The sequence below is a fragment of the Syngnathus leptorhynchus genome, chromosome 2 (genome assembly GCF_054491065.1).
Source record: "Syngnathus leptorhynchus isolate UIUO chromosome 2, UIUO_Slep, whole genome shotgun sequence".
Lineage (NCBI taxonomy): Eukaryota > Metazoa > Chordata > Actinopteri > Syngnathiformes > Syngnathidae > Syngnathus > Syngnathus leptorhynchus.
In genome coordinates, this window is record NC_141196.1 from 16,838,148 (window position 1) to 16,852,950 (window position 14,803).

The window sequence follows — 14,803 nt, forward strand, 5'->3', positions numbered from 1 at the left end:
TCCAGTTTGTAACCCCTGTTGAAATTTGGTTGAACACCTCTTGCGCTTTAAATTCCTTTCCTATTTCACTCAAAGGTTGACCTATCTGCAGTTGCCTGGTAACCTCTGTCCAATTTATATGCTTCGATTCCAGATATAAATATTATGTTATTATACCAAGGTTTGCTCAACTGAGGCTATCTGTCCCGGGAGTCTTATTAGTTTTTTTCCTGCAGGAATAGAAAAAGGCATAGCTGCTTCAGTTGCACACAATCCTGAATACTCAACTTCTAAAATGGGAAAAATGTGTTTACATTACCTGTACATGGAATGCAATATCATAACTTGAGCAGAAATAGAGTATATTGTATCTGTATGGATACATTGTTAAATTTTGACTCAACACTGCAAGAAAAGTATTCATTTAATAATTGTTTACAGTGATGCCCAACCACCGAACCGGTAGTGGCCGTTGGACCGGGCCCTGCAGGTACAGTCAAACATGTTTGGTCGTCAAAATATTTTAACTCCTCATTGTCAGCTCCATACTTCTATATAAAATACAGATGTGTTTGGAAAGTTTCTTTGCGAAGGGGAAAGGGCCCAGTCAAGATTCAACTAAAGAAGATTTTATACTAAAGAAGAAAGAAAGAAAGAAAGAAAGAAAGAAAGAAAGAAAGAAAGAAAGAAAGAAAGAAAGAAAGAAAGAAAGAAAGAAAGAAAGAAAGAAAGAAAGAAAGAAAGAAAGAAAGAAAGATTTTGTTTTGCTTATTTCGCAACTTTGTTGGTTTGACAAGAGCAACAAAAGTCAAAATGATACATTTCCATCCTCATCACTCTGCATAATTTGTCTTTTTCAACATTCTATCGTCTGATATAGTGAGAAATTTCCTTATTTTGAATAAGGATTATTGAAGTACCTGTAGGCAAAGGTCAGATTGGTACATGTTTATCTGTCAGGATCCCATTTTAAAATGAGTTTGCTTACTGCTAATAAGGTGGTAAGATTGTTTCGTGGGAACGCTACACTGTCATCTGCAGTTACTATTAGTTTGATGCAAAAGACAAATGGCATGTTATAGACACTGGAAACACATGTTGCTCATGGGATATCTAAACTCTGCAGTGCCTCCGGTGTTTAGAGTGTCACACATCAATAGTCTAAATAACAAATGCTTATATAGTGAGAGGAAGCCGCTCAATTTTGAATGTATCTTACATTTCTGGCACGCACGCACGCACGCCCGCACGCACGCACGCACGCTCGCATGGATGCACGCACGCACGCACCCACACGTATATATTTTTGCAGTATGGATATTTCCATATTGCTTTCTTCAAACTGATTGGTAAATAAAGTAGCTTCATAAAATACTTGGTATTGTGAATGTGTTTATTAGAGATCATTCATATCATGAAAATGTGGCACTGTGGGGAAACGAGTCTCAAGAGAAAGTGACGCGGACGCGAGGCATTGAGGCTCCCAGTGGACTGGTCACGTGTCCACGCCAGGAGAGCGTCAGTTCTAGTCCGTGGTTTGCGTCTCTTTCTTTTGAGGACAGAACACCCATCAGTGATTTAGTCCCGCGATCTTGATATTGTAGGGCGTCACAGTTCACACAACCCTCGCCGGGGTGTGACACACCCATCCACCTGATCCACGTACTAGTCCAAACTTCTGTCTGCTGAAATCCTGTCAAGTATTACGTCGACGCTTTTTTGGGGAAGAAGATCACAGTGAGTAACACGCACCTTGATGTTGTCGGTTGCAAATGACTCACTTGAGCGCGGATGACATTTAAAAACAAAGCGACGTGGAAGTAGTATTCGATTGACGTTTATTGAGGAATGAATGCAAATTCCAATATTGTCATGCACCTACCTAAGCACAGAATAATGAAGACGTTTGCGTGTTGATAGTCCTTGCAAAAATCATTTTGTCATTTTCCAACAAAGAAAGTGGTCTGAGATGAACTCGCACTCATGATTATTATTGGCACGATTTAGCTGTCAGATTATGGCGCAGCTGCACAATTCAATTAAAACAAATACAATAGCTGTCTCTCAAAAATGTGCCTCTATAAAGATAATTATGCACTGTTTTGCACCAACACTGAGGCATTTAACGGCGATCACGAGGTGGTGTAGAGGAGAACTGCCGTGCATGTGCAGAAATCAAATTATATCAATTTGAATGGATATTCAATTTATACTTGTAAAAATGTTTCCCAACCTTTATCAAGATGAAAATCTCAAGACAAATGCTATGTCTCTGAAAAGTGATGACTAGATGTAGATTGATTATGTGTTTTCAGTCATATAGTGGTAGAACATTTAATTGTTCTCCCCAATAAGACACTGGCAAACAGAAGAACGAGGACACAACATTTATTGTGAGTAAATTATGTATTTTTAGACCATGCATCCATTATTGAAAAATCCTACCTGAAATTGGATGAATTCTCATAACACGCCTGATGATCACTCACATTAATGTGCTTCAGTACAATGGTTGGAAATCATTGCACACGTGAACTGATCGCTTTCTTAACATTTCAAAGCACAAGTGAAACCGAATTACCACCATAACTTTTAAGTTACTTACTCCAGTCTGTGTTTAATGCGGACACAGGCTCCTCTGGTTTTTGAAATGGCCCATTTCCCATTTCCTCTTGAAATTGTAAATCAATTGAAACCCGATTTTTACATCTGTAAACAGACAACAATGTTGATATAATTCGAAACTATTAAAAAATATATAACAATGCCTCACACACACACACACAAAAAGTCCATACACACAGTATATGTTTGTCACCTATTTGCTTCAGTGATGTGCCCGAGGGTTTTGATGATGTAGGACAGAAAAGGATCTGTAGGTAATTTTACTTTCAGTTTTACTGGGTTGACGCGTGTCGGTGAAGTAAAAAATAATTTGCAAGCCAAATTAAAATACCACTTAAGTTTTATGTGGTGGGCATATCACCTCAGAGCAAAATACCCTGCTCAAGATAAACTGCACATTTGTGAACGTGTCTATCAGCTAACAACAAAAAGCTTATTGATTATCCATAAATATTTTTTGGGGGAGGTGAAAATCATGCTAGTTTTTATCTCTGAACACTGTCATTTTGAATGCAACTAATGAGTTGCTCATGTTGTACACTAAAAGTTATTTAGCGAAAGATTTCTTCTTTGTTTGTGTCTTCTGGTCGGTTATCGTTTCAGCGCATAGAGTTACTGGTTCATTAAGTTGCCTTAACTGTCCAGTTGGAGCCAATTTTTTAGCTGCCCTCTTTGCTCCTAAAGGGATTCTGCCAATAGAACTTGACCCTCTCAGAGACATTTTGTTCCAGTTCGATGCATACAAATGACACCTAGTATATATCATGCATCTGCTCACACACTTCAGTGCCTTATTGCACCTTGGGCTGACAGGGTTTTTTTTTTTTTTTTTAAAACACGAGTCAGATCCGGTACATGCAGGGAGGATAACGAGTCATTTTGTTGTTGATGCTGTAAGTGTATTGACAGCAGTTATGCCTGCTTGATCTCTGTGGCCTACATTACAGAGTAAACTCAAGCGTAACAGATGATCCTTTGTAGAATTGAACTTTAAAAATCAGATGAAATTGAAAAATCATGTAGACTTTAGACAACAAGGGATTGATTCAGATCGAGTTTCTGGACTGGAAGCATACACGTGGATCTTTTTTCTAGCCAAGGACCACTGAAGTTAGCATACAATTTAAATTTAAGTGTAAGAAAAACTTTTGGTTATCTAAGCGCTAAAAACCTATTGATTATTTTGTGAAATGCCTTATTTTCTGTTGGATATTCATAATTGTTCTTTAACCAAGCACACGTTTCATTCAAATGTGATTGTTTGATAGAATGTTGCGTCAGGCAAATATGATTAAAACCACTTGCATAATATAGTGATAGTGATAGTTTGACCCTGTGACATTTTACTAAGTACTTAATTCCTATGGGCAAAGTCAGAACAAATCAGAAGTTGACATCCGAGAATGAATGGTGTGTGTGTTTGTGTGTGATTTAGATGTTTCGCTCCGCCTCAGTTTTCTGCCAAAACCCTGACAACCTTCCTCCAAACATGTGCATCATCCATATGTGCTTCTTTTTAAACAAGTATTATATTTTACATACTTCATGCTGTGTGTATATTATAATGTTGCTCGACATGCTCGTTTATAGCGAACCCTCTCAGGTGAAACAGGAAATGGCTAAATTCTTGTTTTATCAAAGAAAGAAAATCATACTTCTATTTTGGGGTGGAGAAGTTATCATAGCTGATTCTCGTTTGTGTGTGAATTGACTATTACGCCTCATCTCAGCTTGTCCGGGGGTTTCACACAAAACCCCTCTGGTCATTGGAGAAGAACCAAAGTCCAGCTTCCTGCGGAGAGAAATGCATTTGATGGCATTTATCATTTGGAGGATTAGATTACATAATGTTTTTGCACTGCACTGGGTTATAATTAGAGCATAGCAAATGTTTTACTGTGCAATTCTGAGAAATCTTAAAAGAACTGTGACAGATCATTTTGGAATTGGTACTTTAGCTGAAGGGCTCAACTAATGTGTTTTTAGCAATCCTGTTTCCTACCATAACCAGCAAAAACTACACTTGTCTTGATAGATTCTTTTTAGCTCTTTCTGTCCTGATTTCTTCTGACTAAGTCTAATATGGTTCGGCACAGGATGTCAGTAAAGACCACATCCAATTTGCTCTGTGAAAAATAAAAATGATGTTCAGTTACTCATGCTATCATCCTATTTATTTTGAGCAGGCGATGCTAAACTGAGGTTAAAAAAATGTAGTACTGTGTGTCACCTTGTAAATATTAAGTTCTGCTGTTGTAGAAGCTCATTTGGTAAATAAATGCTGAACATTTCATGGTGTACACCCTTAGATGTATCTTCAGTTTTGATTGGAACTACCAACAGTCATTGTACCAAATTCTTCAGATTGGCTGTAAGCAAATTTAATGGTTGGTTGACTGTTTTCTCTGCCCTTTAATTAAAGGTGAATCAATGTCTGAATGATTGGAACTCCCATTTGCCAGTGTTGTATTGAACAGATAAAGCTTTCCATAGATGTTGCTCATATAGCTTCTTAAAACCGCAAACTAATAAAAAGTGACTCAACAAACTACTCTTTTGTATGCAGCCACATATTGCACTCTATTTTGCCTCAACTGACACATTTAATCAATCCATTTCCGATTCATCAATTATTGTGCTTATTATTTAGTTCTCACCCACTGGTGTATTGAATGCAATATAAAATCCAGAATATGTTTGTTGGGATCATTTGTGGTCGTTTACAACCCATTCTTCTCAGTTAATGAGAACAGCAGTTTTGCTTGCTTCATTGAAGCCCTGTTGTTGTGCAGCATTGCTCAGTATTAGTGAGGCAGACATGGAAAAAAACCAACCTCAGGGGAGGCACAATGTAACAGTACCACACAAACCTCCACTGACAGGAGCACCACTTCTCATCTAAAAGCTACTGGTGTGCCTCGCCACTCATCATCTGTTTATTATTCAATTACCAGGGTCCTTGAGTTCAAGATGGGCTCAGTGGAGTGGAAAACAGACTCACTGATTGATAAGCGTTTGTCTCGGCTTGCAAACTTGAATGCATAAACTGTATGTCAAAGACGTCTGTGTTAAAGGTTAAAGGTGTTTTTTTACAAAGGCCTGCAGAAACTCACTATGACAGTGACAGTGTGTCAAAACATAAACTCCCACTGTGCTTGCAGACATTTATCACTTAGGTTGTGTTGATAAACAGTCGGCAGCCAGGTTAAGAGGCAAAGAGAGAGACAGGTGGCAAAATTCACCTCCCTTCATCTTGTTCTCATGGTTTTTTATTCTTCAGCTGTCAGGTGTCTTTCAGTCCTACTGGTGGGCTTTTACTTGGTAGTAGGAATGTAGGACCAAGATGTCGGTGAGATTATCACAGGAGTCTATGGTGGGAGAGCCGTTGTATCCTCTGGGGAACAGCTGCCAGAAAGTGCTACAAATGCCCAGACACGGAATTGCTCACAAATAAAGACATGAATGTCAAAGCCTCACCAAAGACTGAATTGAGTCTTTAAGGGTTGGCTCAGTTAAAACCCTGACCCGAGAAACTTTTTTCTCCTCTGTGCCCTTCAGGCACATGATGATTAGCACGTCAATGTCATCATGCTGGATGACATCCTACATCATATGATATTATAACATGAGTCTATCATACGTGATACTAATTCTAATAGCATACACCCCTCATTAAATCTGTAGGAAAAATGTGATTCCCTCCTGGCATTTACAGCCAGATTATCTTTGTCACGTCCTTTGATGACTTGATTGGAATGTTAATTATTGACGCTCATGGAGAGACATAACGATCAACCATTACAGAATTCCTTAACTGCGGCTTGACTTTATCTTTGCAAAAACCATCGTCTTTTTATAAATCTTAATTAACGACTAATTCCTCCCACCCCCCATGTGTGTGCAGCTTTTTTGAGTATTCTTGTGAATACTGTGATTAGGTCTGCTGTCATGTGTCATATTTCCAACCGACAATATGAACACTGTAGGCAGTTTTCTTTCTTTCTGTATTTTCCTAGCGCTTGCATTGGTTTGCACCATTGTGGGATGGGACATAGCATGCTCACAGTCAGTCATAGCAAATCCCCTCGTTTACATTAAAATCACAGTGTTTTAAGCGCATTTGGGGCATGACATTAAGGTAGCAGAAATAGATTTGCTGATTTATTACCATACCAAAGCATGTTGGCAAATCCATCTTTGAACATTGGCATGCATCCTTCTCCAGCATTGTGCTTTTCACACTCAAAACAAAGGCTTGCACTATCACCCATGTTTTTCCCTCTCCCAGTACAATTTTGCTCTTAACCCCCTGCCCAAAAAAAGAATATTCTCATGCTGCAGCACTACTATTTGTGGAAATTGAATTGGAAAAAGCTATTCCCACCATCCCCTTCGTTCTGCAGCTGTGTGAAGATGATGTAAGACAAAAAAATGCTTTCCTGCTACCAGTGTGTTTGTGGATGACAGGCAGATTTCGTTCTTTGAGCTCAATTGTGTTGCATGTTTTTTTTTTGGCTTTGATGTTAGCAACTTATCGTGGAAGGCAAAACAATTAGATTCTCTTCTGTTAGATAGAAGGTACAATAAACTTGTGCATTCACTTGTTTGTATTCATACATCATAAGAAGTCATGGCTTCCTGCATGTGTGTTCAATTCAACAGGCCCAGATTTCACACTCAGTCAATTAGGGTAGACCGGTCATCAGATCATTTAGAACCGGGCCAGGGCTGCACAAGAAAGAATGAACAACTTGCCGTTATTTACGTTTTATTTATCTGAATCTAAAAGATCTTTTATTTAAAAAAAAAAAAAAGGACAGAATTCTCCCCCACACCTCGGTGATGTGAACATAACATTACTCATCAACTTATGATGTTGGGGGCGATGTTATGAGGACGCTGCTAGCAAAGTTGCATGAGAGTACACATTGGATTCACGTTGATTATTATATTGTACCATTCTTCCCATTCGTATTGTTTTAAATTGTTGTATTTATCCACCACAACTTTAAAAATCGCTCAGTGAAAACATTGTCTGACATGAATCCGGTCCTTGGTGCTAAAAAGGTTGGGGGACTGCTGAATTAGAGAGTAAATTATTTCGGTATTCATACTATTTGTGACATTTTTGGTGGTGTAGTGTGCTGTCAGTTTTTTGACGTGAAGAAGATGCTTAGTAAAAGTTTGCTTTAAAGGTCGATGAAAGTTTCTGGCACTGCATATTTATCATATTTTGATACAGTATCAGACATGGCCATCTCATGCATTTCACAGACATGCTGTGGTTTGTGTGATTTGCTACTCCTTGCTTCATGAGATTCAATATTTTCATCTAAAAACTGCACAAGTAGGGCAAGCTGTTGCGTGATGTTGTGGAAGGAGCACACAATCCCTTTGGGTGGTCAGGCAGTCAATGAAGGATTCACTTAAATGCAGACCTACTTTTCCAAGTAAAGGTCGATCAACACTCTTGAAATATGTGTGCAATTTAAAAAAAAAAAGTGAATCAGTCTGAAAAGTCATATTAAATGTCCCTACATACTACATTGGACACACCACCTCGTTTTTCATGACCAGATGATACATGCTCCAGGCACATAAGGTCTGACCTTGAAGTGCAGTCACTGCCCACACTGCTCCCAGCAGCAGGCTTGATAGAGGAAGTGGAAGCCTTTTAGAGAGACAGCTTGCACAGTCTGTGTAAGGCAAAAAAATAAGTGCCACAAAAAAGGGCCAGATAAAAATAAGGGTAGCTGCTTGCTGCTCTTGAATAAAAAATGTAGATCTGATACTGAGCATAATCTGAGCAAATTAACCAAATACTGTCATTCTAGTCGGCAGAACATCACAACTGGTCTGTATCATACTAGGGGGTTCTTATACTTTAATTGCCTTATTTTTCCATTTGAGAAGAGCAAAACATTGAAACTTTTGTCAAATTAATGTCACAACCACGGACTGAATAATAAATATACGTGTTGTTAAATGATTGCCTCTCTGACAGTTCATCAAAATTGAGGATTATTGATGTTGAATGAGATTTGGATTCTTCATTACAGTATCTGCAGGTGTACCTAATGCTGTGGCCACAGAAGTCATACTTTAAACATTTGTATTCTAATCCTTTAACCGACTTTATTAGATCAATCTTGCATCCCCATTAAAGCGTGAAGATTTGCCCAGAGTGTTTGCGCAAACCTTCTTGATGGCCTCCTTTTCCTGACTTTTTTAATCCCCAGTGGCACAAAAGAGATGCGAGCCCATCCTCCATCATACACACTGCAGCACAGTGTGGACAAGGCATTTCTGAAGTCACTTTAAAAAAACATTGTGAAATCACAAGCTGAGCACTCAATTAGATTCTCTTGTTTTTTTGTTTGGTTTGAAATTTAAGAAGAGTGAAGAAAAGTTACTTCTAAAAATGTGTGTTGATACAATTTCTCTGCAATAACTGCTTAGACAGGTTTCGGCTCTTCAGTACATTATGGCCACAAATGACATTTTTAGGGGGGAAAAAGTCGAATTTTGATAGAAATCTGGAACTATTGTAGTTTTAACACTATGAGGTTTCGTTTTTCCTACTTGCAACCTACATATATACTTAGTGAATACAGGTATTTTGTGTGAAAAAGGGCAATATACAGTATGCCTCAAAATCCACGAGTCATCTTACAATGAGATGTAACAAAAGAGTTGCTTCAAACAGTCCCCAAACATAATCATGCAAAGATTTGTATTTACACTGCAATAATTTCACAAGATGTTTGCAGACCTGCACAGAAAAAACACTGAGCTCTTTCTTTACACTGACAGAAATTGTTGAGAAGGAGTTAGTTCCAAGAAGAAGAGGGACATCTGAGGGCAGAAGATAGCACCCTGCAGGGTTGGCTACATGTAGGGGCAAGAGGGGGCAAACCCCCTGAATCAAACGCCTTGCCCCATCAAATCAAATCTGTACAAGCTTTCTCACTTGTTTGTCTCTTTTGCTCGGTGGTGTGTGTCGGGCCTCGACTGTTTGCTATTCACTGTTATCTGTAGGACCCACCCCCTGTAAACATTCGACCACCATTTAGCATGCAAATGAGCCTACAAGTAGTCAGACTAAATAAAATTCACAAATATTCAATCTTGCACATATTCATACTGCAATCTAACATATATGTAGAGTTGTCAAGAATTGAGTCCTTGGTTTTATTATACTTTTTAAATGGGATTCGAATGGATGAGCCAATGATCGCAGTTTACAAAATGGTGTCGCCGTCCGTGACAATTGATCATTATGATTGGCTGGTAGCTAGCAAATCAATGCATAAGAAAAAAAGCAGTATGTGAGAAAGTAAATGCCATTACGTAGTTAGTTGAACTCAGCAAAATATTGCTATTATGTTATTTATAATATACAGGAATGTTATTCACAAGTGTTACTGGTCGATTATGTGCGTGATAAATATTTGCTTGCATTGCTTAGGGTTACACACTGAGGTGTTTTGTCGCTGTGGTCAGCCCACTAAAAATGTTATGGTTATGCCCCTGTCTGGGGGTTTTTGTGCCTCAGTGACCCTAAAGCCAACAAAGTCCATGCAAGTGCTGTCTCCACTCATTTGACCAACACCACACCAGACTTAAGGGCTATCCCAACTGAAGCTTTGTCTTGAGTCGGGAAATCCAGGCTGGACCTTTCTCTTGGAGACTGGAGACATCTACTAACCGAATTCCATGAAGAAATATAACAACAGATACGTATGCGGGTGCTTGATATGTACCCCATTTCACATTTCTTGCGGTCCCTTTATCGATGCATACTTAGAAGTAGCCTTTCCACCCTGTACACCCCCAGACACAGGTATAGCAATTACTTGTGAACACTCTTCCACAGCCGTTCAAAGCTGAGGTCTTTGTCGCTGCAAGACGAGCTCTGTTTCATTATGCATTTCACAGCATATGGCTCTTACCAGTTGCTTTGTATTGAATTTCAGCAACAACAAAAGCTCACGTGACTTTGCTATTCAATACTTCAACAGACTAGGCACAGCCGCTTCAATGTCTTTGGCATTTTGATTGTTTATACCCTCTCCTTTTTCTCCTCTCTAGAAGCATTGGAATAAAAAATTCTTACATTAACTCAAATTGAAGAATACGAATATAATTGAAATAAATAGAGTTAGAGTGAGCACCACTTTGACAAATAGAAATAATATTTTTATTTTTTTTAGTCTTCTGCAAATACTTTTTGTATGGTGGAGTTGCTGTGTTACATTTATGTGGTTGGAGGTCACAGATGTTTGACCTAAGAAAGGCTCTGGCTCACAATGCCTGTTTTACCCATCCTTCCATTTTCTATAGTCACCAGTCAAATAGAGGGCAGATAGACAACAAATCTGACTCACATTCACCCCTATGGATAACTTATGGAGACTTCAATGCAGATACACACTTTTGGGAGTGTAGGAGATAGCCAGAGAAAACCCATCCAGCGGGCATCATGTCAATTCAACATCAATATGACATGTTTGATGTCAGATTGATTTTGAACTGCTATCAAATGCCCACTGGGCACACAAATACAGGGGATATTTTGCAAACTCTCGAGACACAGTTCAGAGTCAGAACCTCTTAGCTGTGAGCCGGATGTGCTAACCACTCAATCAGTGTGCTGTCCTATCAGTTATTGGTCATACTAAAAGTGTTCATTATTAAAGTTCCTCCTTACCAGACTCGTCCAAGCATGTTTTCGCTAAGTTGAAGACAGAGAATTGTCCCAAAATTAATTGGTAATAGAATGGAATAGAATAGAATAGAATAGAATAGAATAGAATAGACATTTGTTATTTTTACAGGCATAATAAAAATCAGTTGAGATGAAGACGTCCGGCCCAATCTGTTTGATTAAATACAAACATATCTTTTCTACTTGAGCATCAAATAAAAAATATTTATTGTAGTGTGTATCCGTTGTCTTAACGAGTGTGTTTACAGAGAAGACCTATAAAAGTGAACGGACAAATCATTATACTGAGCTTTTAGGATGCCGTCAGTTTGAGAATCCGTGACTCATCCAGATGTTTCCTGCACTTGCTCAGCTGAAATTTAGTGTGTTTTTCCGACACTAGATGGCACTCTGGATATGTTATTCTGTAGAAGTGTTATTTCCTCTCCTCCCAATTCAAGTCGGGTTTAGGTGGTACAAGAGGAGAGAAGAATTGGGGATAAGGGTGATTGGTTTTGTGATACGTAGGAATCAGAATGTGTGCTTGTGCATGTATCAGAGAGATCACCTTATTGTATCTAGAATCTCAGATACTGAAGAATAATTACAACATAAGCAATATTATGGTACTCACGTTGCATCAATGCAGCTGGGTGTACATGTGTGCCTGTGAATGAGGAAGGGAGGGAAAAAGAGAGAGCAAGCAAAAGCACTTTTAAAGGTGATTTCTCCAGCTAAGATTGTCCTTATGTATGTAGCATTTACATCCGTGGGTGGGATTTGCTACATTTTCTTGCATTTCATTCCCTTCCTGCTCATTTCCCTTACCCCCCTTTCCTCTGCTTTCCTCTTCCATTCCTCCCTTTTCATTTTCCTTTATGTTTTTTCACTCATTTAGTCTTCTGTACTTTACGTTCCATTTCAGGAGTTTCTTACTGAGCTTCATTATGTAACAGACAGACAGACTATTAATGAATGACTTGTTTCTGTAGATCCCATTAGACTGGCCCTCCACATATACTTGCCAACGCTGTTGTGTATCTCCATCCCATGTGACCTTTTCTTCAACTGAACCAACAAATCAATCACAGAGAATGCTCTCTTTGCTTTAAACAAGTGCTCTCCAATATTTATCCACACTAATTAAGGCACTTCATAGTCAAGAGAGCTGTCTGGCAAGTTTTGTGTGTGTGTGTGTGTGTGTGTGTGTGTGTGTGTGTGTGTGTGTGTGTGTGTGTGTGTGTGTGTGTGTGTGTGTGTGTGTGTGTGTGTGTGTGTGCGTGTGTGTGTGTGCGCGCGCGCGCGCGCGCGCGCGTGTGTGTGACAGACTCATCCAGGCAACATCAAGCCCATTAAAACTAAGGTGACCACAGAACGAAAGCATTTTCACCTTAATAAGGAAACATCGCTAATTGATTTTTATTTTCCAACAACTATTGCTCACTAAAGCAGCCTTTACATACCAAGATTAGTAAACAAGAGGTTGTGTGATTTATAGTGTCGTATAGTGCCATTTAAAAGCTTATGGACTTCAGGCATGTGCACACTTCAATGAATTGGATATTTGCGAGCGCTGCAGTATTGCATCTTCAAAGAGCTGCAAAAGAAAACCATGACATGGCACCTTAAGGCATGTGGCACTTAGTTCACACTGATTAGCAATGCAAATGTTTAGGCCAGTACTGTATTCCCAGCTAGCTGTATTTAAATTGATGGAGAAAATTAGTGAGCTATGAAGTGCTTCAAACCTTCAATTCAAATGTAACACAAGCTAAATATTTTTCAGTTAGTGCGAATGGCTGGCAACCACTCTAGGATATAGGCACCTTTTGCCCAAAGTCATCTGGGAGAGGCTCTAGCTCAAGGGTGTCAAACTCGTTTTTTTCGCGGGCCGCATTGTAGTCATAGCTTCTGTCGGAGGACCATTATGACTCTCAACCCAAATAAATGCATGAGCACCTCATATTATATACAGTAAAAGCTACAAAACAAACTGACAAATAACACATTTTCAAATCAGACAAGTAAAAACTGGTCAAATATTTAAAAAAAAAACAATATTATTAAAAGTGAAGACAATTTGCAATTGTAGTAATGACACACGAATTTGATGCACCATTTGTTTTCGCGGGCCACATAAAATGATGTGCCTTGAGTGCTCTAGCGCAACCTCGACTCCAGTGAGGATGGCAATATAGAAAATGGATGGATTGGATAGATGAAGTCCAACAGTATTTTTGAGTAAATATGGCTTTTTGAGGAAGTCTGCAATTTCTCATCGCAATGAGACTTCTGCACCTATCACTTTTTTTTTTTCGCTCACTCTTTATTGCTCCGACTCAACTGCTCCAGCTCTCCCAGGTTGACGTTTGTGTTCTCCATCCTGCACGTTTCAGATCCTTCAGCAAAGAAATATAATGAATGATTCACGCACAGCCAGTTCATAATCGTCTAATGTTTAGCTCTTCAGCTGAGTGTGCAGGGGTTTTGTACTCATGGTGGAAGACTGATGACCTGTGGCTGAGACAAAACTTTCTTTTAATGGGCAGCATATTTATCTCAAGTCTGTATCACTATTGAAAAGAATAATGGCATTGTTATACTTCCAACATGTTAGCCAGTAACCGGTGTTATGTTGAGTTTGAAAATACCCCTGACTGCCCTAAATTCCCCTTGTTAAAATCGCTTTGATAACAATGTGTCTTAGCGTGTTGAGATGCTCGCGTCATGCTGCTGCCAAGGACATTTGTCATTTGTTCATTTCCATCTGTAAAATGCAGCAGCCTAAAAGAACTCAAACAAAGGGTGTCCTGTCATGAGAAGTTCAATCGAGTCTGTGTTCTTTTAACTTGGGAGTGCAGAAAGTGTCTGCATTAATCCATTCGCTTGCTTCTGTGTCTTTGTGTCCGTCTTGCGCATATGTGTCTGACACGAGCAATTTGGGAAAACCCATGACGTATTGTGCCACTGTTCTCTGTAAGACTTACCACAAAGGCTCCGTTTGATGCTCAAACTCTTTAGAAGCCTGTAGATCAAATATGCCCCTGGGTGGGTAATGGGCTTTATTGTCAGCGATTTGCTTGAGGTTTGTATCCTCGGTTTGACTCATGGGGATTGTTTGGCCTTGTGTGGTGCATGTTTCAGCTTTCAGTCTTATCGTTGTGTAAAGTCCCACATTACGTATGAGCCGATGAGGTATGAATTAAGTCATTGACGGCAATGCAGGGAGGGAGTTCACTCTCGCTCGTGTTCTGCCGATTCATCTGAAACTGGAGTAGATCCACTGACGCATTTGTTACACTTTAAAAAAACAAAAAACATTCAACAATCAGTTACGCCTATGTCTTCTCTTGAACTGCATGACACAAAATCTTCAATGGTAACTAGGCACATTTTATTAAAACACTCCAAGTGACACCGCAAAAAGCTGCGATGCACTGAAATATCCACAATATTTTTAAAAACTTAAATAAACTGAGGCCGTGAAAGACA

General features: G+C 39.1%; 1 protein-coding gene across 2 annotated transcripts in view; it reads left to right on the top strand.

Moving 5' to 3' along the window:
• Nucleotides 1-1,472: 1,472 nt before the first annotated feature.
• mid2 (midline 2) overlaps nucleotides 1,473-14,803 on the top strand; it is an 88,054-nt gene continuing 74,723 nt past the window's right edge. For both annotated transcript variants that reach the window (XM_085905485.1, XM_085905486.1), the window contains exon 1: nucleotides 1,473-1,716. The gene's annotated coding sequence lies outside the window, so the exon portion shown is untranslated. The remainder of the gene's footprint in view (nucleotides 1,717-14,803) is intronic.